An 11,704-nucleotide genomic window follows, 5' to 3' on the forward strand; every position below is an offset into this window, starting at 1 on the left:
ATATATATATATATATGTGTGTGTGTGTATAATATATTACGGACGCGACAATAAAATACGCGGGACCTCGTCGTGCTCCGGACACTTATTACAAATTGCGCGCGATCCCCGAATCGGCTACTTTGTACACGTATTTATAGTATAATATGCCTACGTAAAGAAGTACATAAGCAGGTCGTTGCCGCGGCGGATTTAGTCTCTGATTTTGGCGACGTAAACTTCTTCGTATGATACAGATATTATATTGTACGATAAAATATAATTATTGTAATAATATTGAGTATATATATATATACATATATTGCGGTCGGTTCAACGTCAATGGACGTAGATTTTCGCGACCCCAACGATCGCTTTTTGTTTTGCGTTTTTTTTTCTATTTCTCTCCTCGAGACGGCGGGCTGTGCGTGTCTGTCGACCGAAATCCACCGTAATGGACGCGTTGTTGTCGAGCCATAAATCGTCCGCAAAAACCCATTGCCCGCGCGCACCAGGTTGTGCCGAATAATGTTTGTCACGGGAGGAATTCGCCGCGCGGATTGCCCGGTTTTATAATTGCCACCGCCGAAACGATCCTCGTACAAAACAACGCCGTCGTACACACCTTTGCCACATTACGTATACTGTACACATGTCCGGCCGTATTATGCTCAAAAAGGTTTTTCGTCGATTGAATTACGTTTACAGTATTGTATATATACGTATAAGTACAGTAATAACATCCCTTTGCAATCTGTTGTCGTACAACAATAATTACGCGTACGTTTCGCGTTCAAACGGTAAATATGCGTTATATATAACTGTATGAGTACGAGGATTTCAACAGGCAAAAAGATGGAGAAACATTTAAGTAAAATTATTTTCATTCCGACAACGCGTTAGATGCATTGTATACAGCATTGAAGAATATAATCTATTGTTATTTTTAAGTACAAAAATAGTAATTTAATAATAAAACATATTTTAAGTTTCGATACATAAACGATATATTATTACATGTACGAGTTTTTGCATTGAAAAAGTAAAGACATGTATAAGAAAAATTTTTCAATACATAAGGATAATGTATTAATTCTTAATAGTGTATTAGCGAATAAATAAACGTTGTTGGCTTTTGTATATGCCTTTTCAGAAAAAAAGGTAAAATTGTCCGTCTGATATTCGACGATATTAATTTACTAATAAATATTTCGCAACGCGAGACGAATAAAAAATATGTTTACTACGGGAAAGGCATTATTTTTTCAAACGGCTAGGTAAAAATCATTGTCATACACGCATTATAACGTGTATACGTCCTGCAGCGTTTTGTATCTTATATTACATGCATTACAGGACGATGATTTTTAATTGTAAATTAACGGGCGGGTCGGTAAGCCGTGTGCAAAGTGTACAGCAGGTTACGAAGAGGACCGCCGCTGTTGTGATCGATAATATTGGGGTAGGTTTACCTGCTGGCCGACCAACATAAAATTATTTTTATACATGTATATGAGAAACGTTACCGTGTTTTAATAGTTTTCACGACGCGCACATTGTTATCGTGCGTATAATATATACATATAGGTACAAGGAAAGATAAAACTTTATTATTATATTATAAAAATGACGATAGAGACGTTGCCGTCGTCAACGGGGCAGTGCGTGTTCTTTTTAAAATTTACTTTACCATATTTTTTTTTCTCTTTTTCATACGCGCCGAAAATCAATTGCCGGTCCACTCGACCGCATTATATATATATATGTATGTGTTTGTGTGTATGTATGTATATAAGTATATACGTGTTCCGATGTCCGTATATATAATAGAACTCCTGCAGTATCCTTCGAATATACTCCCACACACATACACACACACTCAGTCATATTTTCTTATTCACTCACTGTATATTATTATTGTAAAGATATTTTATTTTTCTAGTCTTCCGTACACAGAAATATTCTCAACACCACTTTGCACGAATGTACAAGAGAGAGAGAGAGAAGGAAAAACAAATCGACGATGGCGCAGACGATGAAAAAAAAAAATTATATGAGAGAAACGAAGAAACCGGTTTTCTAATGGCTTCGTGTACTCTTAGGGGGTAGTTTCGGTCGGGGTTGAACATTATTATAACGGTCCAACAGAGAGCACATCCATCCTTGTCCCTCGCTCCGTGCGTGTTCATGCTTATAATCTCAGTGCGTCTTCGTTCCACCCGTGTGTTGTGCGCGCAACAAGACCAAGTATAGAGTGGCGCACCATTGTTTGTTTGCGAGCACTGTTCCTTGCGGGTCAAAGTAGATATTTGGAACCACGCGTTTTGGTCTCGGGCACGTAAATGTATAAAAAAAATTATTTTCTTTTAGCTTGAATAGGAAATGTGGTGTGGCCGGTGGGTGGTAGGAAGACAGAGATAGGAAAAATACCAATGTACAATACATAGTAATAACGATAAACGTCAATAAAGCATTGATGAATGGATCATGTTCCGTTATGCACAGAAAATGGGACGGCACATAACGATTTCTTTTAAAATTGTTTTTACAGATATATATATTATTTTTTTTTCCCAACAATATTGGATTATACTTACGGGATACAATAATAAATATATAATAATTCGTCTGACCAGCACGTCGACTAAGGGATCTGACCGTTTTCCTGTGTGCGCGACAAACTATTCGTGTACAATATACTTTTACGCGTAGAGTACGTACTGACTATATATTATTATATTGTATGTGTATACATTGTTACATACAGGGCCTGTCAACATGCATACGTGCTGCATATACATATGACCGACTACGGACCAACTAAACGCACACGTACGAATTAGTTTTTGAAATCTCTATACGTGCTGCATAATAGTCACCGCCAGTTTGGATGTATTGGAAATTGTTTCGCACAATTCAATACAGTGTTCAAGCACGGACAGAGAAACATATTTTTTGACTGGTCGAAACGTATCAAGGACTTCTTTTCACATGTGCTTAATTATTGTTCAAATAATACGTATGATTCGTGCCAAGCCGTCTTGCACGAGGCGGGCGGTCACTAAATGTAAGAAATCATCTAAATCGTTATATCACCGGTCAATGTAGCACGTAATGAAACTAAATATACTTACATACTTAAGTATTATGTTAAATAATTTTTTTAAGTAACCCCCATAACAAATATTACTCTCTTTTCTATAAACATACTCAATACATATATCTGTATATCTGTAGTTTTTTTTATATTCAGAATTGATTACTTCGAAATGTCACATCGAATGTGTGGTAGAACTGTGTGTAATAACTGTGAATGTGTGTAATGAAGAATCTTATAAAAAACTTTTATCATTCGTGGAACATAAAACTACAATAATTGTGCGTACGTGAAGAATATGTGAATTTAAAAAATGTCATTTCACATAATGAATATTATATAAGTACATTAAAAGTACTTATAATTATACACCAATATGAATTGCACTCGTATATGCTGTAAGAAAAACTTAAGAAAACCGAAAACCACAAATAAATATAAATGATATTTTTATTAAATTGTACGAAATCTTATAATACGATTTATTTTAATTGATTTAAATCGTACAAATGCTAAATAATTAATAAAATTAATAAAATAATAAAAATTTATGTCATTGTTGTATTAATTATACATATTTAAAATAAGCTTAAAAAGAAAATCGTAAATTAATTCTTTAAAACTTATAACGTTTAATTAAATTTTAAATTATATTTGAATTTTAAAATTTGCCTTTCGGAAAGAATAGTTAAAAATTAAACTCGTACCTACAATTTCATGCAATATTCTTGAACACAAGAGTTAGATTACTAAAACAATTATATTGTGATATATGACATATTTAAAATTATATTCAAGTATTTTTTGTATACCAAATAGAAATGTATTAAAACTTTTTTATAACTTATTTTCTGTAAACACATTATGTATAAAATAATTTTGTTTATCTCATTCTTTATATTCAATAATAATATTACTGAGAACCACTGTTTTTAATTTATTTTTATTTTAATGCCGAAAGAACCGTCGAATTATAAGGTTTTATTGTAATTATAATTTTTCTCTCAAATATCATTTTTACAAAGTTACTAATTTATCTTTTCAATCTTTTCGACTGTCGGCATTCACTATACCTGTATACTTATAACCCATACCACCCCATTTCTATGGGATTGTTTTGCACGACCATTATACATCATTATATACATATATATATTTACAGCAGTATCCATATTGGAATAATTAGCCAGATATTTTTTACTTGTTTTTTCATGCTGTGACTTAAAGACCTTTTTTTTAGTCGAATTACACGTATTCGATAATACACTTTTCCAATGTATTGTATTGTTTTTATAAATTTTATATGAAATATAAACAGGTTTTGTTTAATTTTCAGTTATATACTCATATTGTAGAACAATGAAAATATAATATTTGATGATTTTAAGCACGCAAGAAAAGATAATTGCTCAACATTTTAGTCTAGAAAATACACTAAGAACTAATATGTTTTATACATAATGATTAATAATGTTGTGGTCACGGAGTTCACGATATTTTACAATCGTTGGTTTTGAATTGCTTCAACTGTCAATTAAAATATCAAAATAATATATTTTAATCTATAGTTAGGTAAAGATAACAATTATATAATATTATTTGATTAAAATATTTTGGTAAATTTAATAAATTCGTTAGTTTATACTAAATAATAATTATACAGTTCACGAAGGTTAATCAAATCATTATTATAACATAATTTAACATGTAACATAATAATTTATTGTTTCGTTTTTCGCATCCTGTTTTATAGCATTAGCAACTATATCACTAAATTTGTAAAAGCGTTTTAACGATGTATGTGAAGTATATTTGAGAAAGTTTCCTTAGATATTTTTTTACGATATAAAATAAAATATTCATAGTGAATCTTTCACATCATATCTACCTCCCGATCATTTTAATTTTGAATCCTTATGATCCTTGGTGATCTTGTGGTCAACGATTCAATTCATGAACATTTAAATTAATCTCGTGTTTTCCGAAAATTTATTTGGTTACATTGGTCAAATTCGTTTTATGTAATTTACGCAAGTATACGAAAATGTATTTTACATTTTAAGCTCGATGTAATTATTGATCATGAGAGAAGATAAAATAAGAATGTTGACTCTTTTGTTCGTTCTTTGCTTAAAATTTCAACATTAAAAAATTATACATAAATTGTACCTATAGATATTTATCTCTAGGTATTTATTTAAATATATATATAATAAAGCCAAAAATGTATAACATTTCATCAATTGAGAACGGCTGGACCGATTTGACTTAAATTTTTTTTAATTTTTCGTAAGTGCCAGGAGAAGATTTTTACGAAAAAAAAATGTTCGAAAAACCCTTTCTTTTAAATTTTTTTTTAAATTTTTTTTGATGATTGATTTTTTAAGTTCCGGAATGTTTTTTCGAATTGAAAAAACTACAGCTACCTTTAGTTTATAAAATTGTCCATATGAAATAATTAATCGTTAAAATGGGGTCCCCGGCTAACACCAAAAAAATAGATCAACGTGGAGAGTAAGTCACAGTGTTTTTTTACCATACTCCTCTAAAACGGCTTAACCGATTTTAATGAAATTTTGTAAATTTTGTTTGTGAATAGGATTTTATGTATTTTTTACACTCTTAAGTGCTATTGTTTAATAAATCGTAGTTTAATTTAATAATATTTGCCCAAGTCGATAACTGCGCAATTGAAAATTAATTATAAAATGATACTTTTAAAAAACTATTAAAATCTATTTAAAAACTATTAATTTTATTTTTGGTATTAAATGACGGGTATTGCATAAATATAAAACAACAAGATCCCACAACTGGTACCAAAACAAACAAAAATGTTAGTTCGAAAGATTATTATGCATATCAGTTGATGATTAGATGCGATCAGGACAACGTTATTCTACGATGTCGTGAGCTTTGTCAACAGTTTATGGTCGACATGTATGTAAAGATAGAGAGCGAACGAATACGATACTTGCGATTCAATCAAAAAAAGCTGCGTGTGGAAAGTTCTCAGAACAATTGTTAGATGTCGGTGATGGGAAAGCTACTACAGATGAAACGGGATGCATACAATTACCGACCGATTTTTGCACAATCATTGATTCGCAAGAGGCTCTCATTGACCAGATATTTCTCAATGTACACAGACAATACACAAATCATGAGTGGCTGACAGAAAGAGCAGCAAAAAATGTGGACGTCAACGAATTGAATCTCAAGATACAACATTTGTTACTAAGAGACTTGGTATCATACAAATCTATTGATACAGTTAGCGATGCTACTAATGCTATAAATTATCCAACAGAATTTTTAAACTCATTGGATTTACCAGGATTGCCACCGCATAATTTACAACTGAAGGTTGGATCTCCGGTTATTTAGCTTCGTAATTTGAATCCACCACGGTTGTGCAACGGCACGCAATTAGTCATTAAAAAATTAATGAAAAATGTTATCGAAGCCATCATATTAAATGGCAAATTCTGAGGTGAAAATATATTATTACCGCGAATCCCTATTATACCCACAGATGTGCCAATACAATTTAAACGTCTTCGATTTCCAATTAGATTAGCATTTGCAATGACTATAAATAAATCTCAAGACCAAACGATGTCTGTCTGTGGCTTAGATTTGAGCACATCATGTTTTTCACACGGATAATTATACGTGGCATGCTCTCGAACCATCCAGTTTTTATTGTTTTTTACTAATATTGTCATAATTAGTGATATAATTATTTATTATTTTATTTTGTATATAATTTTAAAGGATCAATTTGAATAAATTATTAAAAAAATAAATGTTTGATGTTTTTTCATATTTATATTTCGTTACCATTCACAGCACTCATACTTATTCCATTTATATACCACTTCCTTACACACTTAAATTAAATTAGTTATTTTTTTCTAGCAAAATATTCTCTATAAATAATTTATATAAAAAAACAACGTTTGTCGGGTTAGCTAGTATATATATTTTTTGTCATAAACATAGTTATCTGCGCGTAAACGCTTAACAGCTTGTGCACGATGCTGTGCGAAAGAAAGCGCCTAAAATACAAAAGCACATAAACGATAACAAATTGACAGCTAACATTAGCCATGTACTGTGTAAACGGTAATCGTGTAAAATAGACATGGTGTAAATGCGTGCACGTACCTAACTGGTATTATGTAATACGAAGGGCGCGAGTGACGGCAGTGATATTGTTTCGGCCAATTCTCCGCGGTTAATAATAATATGATTTCGGTGGTGTAAAATATGATGTACGTATCGATAACACGAGTAGAAAGTTCGCAAAACTTAAAATTGTAAATGGACGATACGTGTTATCATTGATTATAAATATTATTTAGTATTTATAATTAATGGTGTTGTGTATTGTACGGACGAAGATTGGATTAAGACATTTCGCGGATTTCTTCGGCTGAATCGCGAAATTACCATTTATTATAGGCAAAACAAATTGTATTTCAGTAATATTGACCGGACACATGTAGATACATACATTCAGTGGTTCTAAATAATTTTCAAGAATATTTTAAACTATCAATAATTTTATTTTGTGATTTAATAAGTACAATTATTTAGATACATTTTTTTTCTTTCTGATTTTGTTTCAACAACAATTAAAATATTACGTTTAATATGTACGAAATATGGAGTAAACACATGTATTAGATTTTTGTGTGCAAGTGATGTAAAACTGAAATCAACCGATAAATATAAATGGTATTTAACAATACTAGGGAAAAACGGTCGTTATCAAAATTAAATATAAATAATGACAATCAATAGTTGATCAACAAGAGTTAAATTTCCCTAAATTTATTAAATCTTATGGTCTAAACATTATTATTTTTTTCTTTGATAATCTTCTGGTTTACTATACAAGTTTTATCGGTATCAAATAAGTATTTATACTGTAAAAACACAGATTATATGAATGTAATCTATGGTACAAACGTAGTTCTAAATTTTATAACCTAAATATATACTGTGATAAGTAAATATTTCATTATTTTTTTCAATTGATATTATTAATTATGTGACGTAATGAAAAAGTTTCATGCGTTGCTTACGTACAAACAGGTTAAAGTTAAAGATTCGGTAATTGTTGTATATAATTATTTGTGTACATAAAATATTATTCACAAAGTATCCACTGTAAGTTTAAGGCTGAATATTTTTTTAGACGTATTACACGCAGTGTTGTAGGCACATAATTTTTTCACGGTGCTCCTTGATTGGGGTCGGATAATCGCATCGAGATCCGGAGGAGTACGCGGGAGATCGGAGATACCAGCTTACAATAACTTTGAGCTGTTTGGGTGGTAGTTTGGGTGACAAGCGAGAAAAATATTTTTAAGAAACCCTCTCAAGCAGGATGTAAAATACATAATAAGTTATAACATTCGTTTCTAAAATAATGATATAATATTTAACGAACCAGACATTTGACAACTATTTTAAAACAACATACCAGTACCAGGTAATTAACAACAATTGTACTAAACCTTAAAGCTGGTTTAACACAAAAAAATAAAAAATAAAATCTTTGGGGTATGTATTTCCCTTTTCGCCCTTCGTGTATGCCCTTGGCTGAACTTATGTATACCTTTACAATCATCTTGGACTATGTAACTATTATATCGCATCAGATGTTTCTCGTATTGACTAAATAAAATATTTAACTACTATTGGTCGCTATATTGTATATATTATATAAGTCGCGTACGGATTTGCGACCTCAAAAATACTATTAGCTTAGCCGTCGACGATTATAGTGAATTATGATAAGTTTTCCGAACCGAACGCGTTTGTCTTGATCAACGACCACTCCGATAGTCACCGAAAATTATGTCGGCGGCATAGATCCCCTACTTACTCTCACGTCACCGCGTTTCGACTAAAAATCCGACGTTCGGAACGTCGTTGTTATTTCCATTAAAAGATCTGCGAGTAGATTTGTATAAGGGAAGAGGGAAAGAGAAAAAAAAATGGCCAAATTAATCGCTCGAGAAACGCGCGTGTAGGTCATTGGAAATTACTTTTTGACTTTTCTCTTGGGAAATTTAATTTCTTCCCATAGTTCAGCCAATGTCCAAAACAACATGTATATATCAATACACTAAAAATTATAAATAAATATATCTATATATTATTATGAACACATGAGACGTGTTAACGCACTCTTGTCACACACATCATATGCATTAAGACTTTGAAAATATTACACACAACAATCTAATTTGTATAATTGTCTTGGAAATTCTTTAATATTTACATACAGTGCATAATTTGACATAGACTTATTGTGTATTGTTTGTCGTTTAATATTTGCGTCAGTTCTATCGCTGCATTCGTTTCCAATGTCTGGTGTTTCAACTCACAACTGTACACTAATTTAAATTGTATCTTGTCGAGTACAACGATTTCGGATAAATCATTTAGAAAAACAATCAATACCCTCCGTTACAAAAACCTACACTGGCCGAGACATTCGGGTCATTTATATGACGTAAATGTATTATATGTTCAGGGGATGTGCTCGCACATTGCTGCAATGTTTGTAATGAGTAATGGCAAAATGAGTTTTAGAATATGAATCATTTATTATTTGACTGGCTTCCTTTCTTTGTGTAAAATTATATGGAATGTTTTTCGAAAAAAAATTAACTAAAATATGTTCTTTTATTGTTTTATAGCATTTGAATGATAACACACAAACTGTATTTTTTGTACGAGTTCAAAAACAAGACAGTACGAAACAAACGTTAATTTTAAAAATTTTGAAAATATTTGTAACCAACAAATAATATCAAGTAATATTACAAATAGGCATACATATATCAAATAATTTTAAAAGGAATCTTTGGATTTTATACTCGAACACCAATAAATCTAAGTTAACTGATACTTAGATTTATGTATATGTCTTAACAGCTTTTCTTAAGTTAACTGATACTTAAGAAATGCTGTTAAGAGTATATAATATTACATGGTGATTGAAAAATAAAAACGGTTTGTAGACTTTTAGTCCGATATAAAAGTGATAAAAGAGGATAAAAATTGTTATGTTTTTCATAGATATTTAGATTAGTGTAATTTAGTATTGTATAACCCAAAATATAATATCGTTGCATCATAAACGACAATCATTTATGAAATTAAATTAAAAAACCGTTTGAATATATGTAATTGTAAGCACATGTAGTTTTAATTTTTTTTTTTTTTTTTTAATATTTTTAATACACTTACGTAGGGCGTAATTGAACAATATCCGTAATAGTAGGTAGCTGATTTGTTGATTATTGCTTGTTTCTATTATACTTGAAAGAACACGTATTTCTCGTATTACCTTCTTTGTACTCCTATATATTTTATTTTTTTTTCTAAACTGTACTCAAAATACACGGTTTAATACGAAACCGTATACCTTTACATTTACTTATCCAACAGTATATTTAATAATAATAAAATGAGGGAATATTTAGCCTTACATATAAGATTAAAGATTAAATCATAAGTCTTATTGTAATTTATTAATATTATTATTTTTAATATCATTATTTGTTTTTTAATCGATAAAAATGATACTTTATAATTTATTATATATATACACACTTACACAAAGTGAAATTCATCATGATTAATAGATAGAATATGATTTATCATATTGCAGATGATCTTTTATTCATTTATATGTACACCAGTCTATTCTTGACCTCCGCACCCTTTATGACGACATGCGATAGGGATGTTTCCACTATACGTATGCAACGGTTAATAAAGTAAGAATGATAATAATAATAACAATAAAATCAACAATGGATAAAAACACTTGTAAAAATCGTTATAATATTGTAAACACTAAGTGAAATTCGACCGACCAATTTTAAATATGTTACACACTGCATGACTTTAAATGCATCTAATTTTTCACAAAACGTCCGGATGAGGGACCAATAGGTGATATTTAATGTAGGTACATAACATTGTACGTAGCACGAATTATATTGTCTATAACGGCGAATTTTCCGAATGGACTTTGATAAAATGTTGTTGACCACCCCCACATGCACACACGAAAGGTTCCCCGGAGGATTCCTGCGCACCGTTGTTTGTGCCACCATTTTCACTTTTGCCGTAATATTTTATTACCCGAGAACCGCCAGGCAGATCCTTGCCAAATAACCTACTAATTAGACGAGGCTTTAAATAAACTCCCTGTTATAGTATCGCAAGCTACAGTACATGTATACAAGTATGGTATATATACTAGATACATTGTGTATGAGAGAGAGAGAGAGAGAGAGAGAGTATGTGTTTTGGACTGTACTGTATAAACGCAATGTAAGCAGAAAGGATTATATAATGTTCTTATGTAATCCCCCATTGCCGTTTTTGTATTACAAAATTTCCAAAGCTCTGTGTATAATAATAACTATATATGTATAACTTTGGAAAAACGAACGAGTTTAGATTCTAAATACGAAACCAATACGCAAAGGACATTTTAACATGTATGGTGATCGGATTTCTAAATTTGTGTAGTAATACTGATAAGACGAACGTATATCTTAATTGATGAAATCGTTTTAATGGGTTTAGTAT

General features: G+C 30.8%; 1 protein-coding gene across 1 annotated transcript in view; it reads left to right on the plus strand.

Moving 5' to 3' along the window:
- LOC112684866 overlaps positions 1-2,929 on the plus strand; it is a 26,980-nt gene extending 24,051 nt beyond the window's left edge. Inside the window, exon 5 of the mRNA XM_025556580.1 lies at positions 2,747-2,929. The gene's annotated coding sequence lies outside the window, so the exon portion shown is untranslated. The remainder of the gene's footprint in view (positions 1-2,746) is intronic.
- Positions 2,930-11,704: the final 8,775 nt, after the last annotated feature.

Source organism: Sipha flava, unplaced genomic scaffold (genome assembly GCF_003268045.1).
Source record: "Sipha flava isolate LNK unplaced genomic scaffold, YSA_version1 258_pilon_pilon, whole genome shotgun sequence".
NCBI classification, from domain to species: Eukaryota; Metazoa; Arthropoda; class Insecta; order Hemiptera; family Aphididae; genus Sipha; species Sipha flava.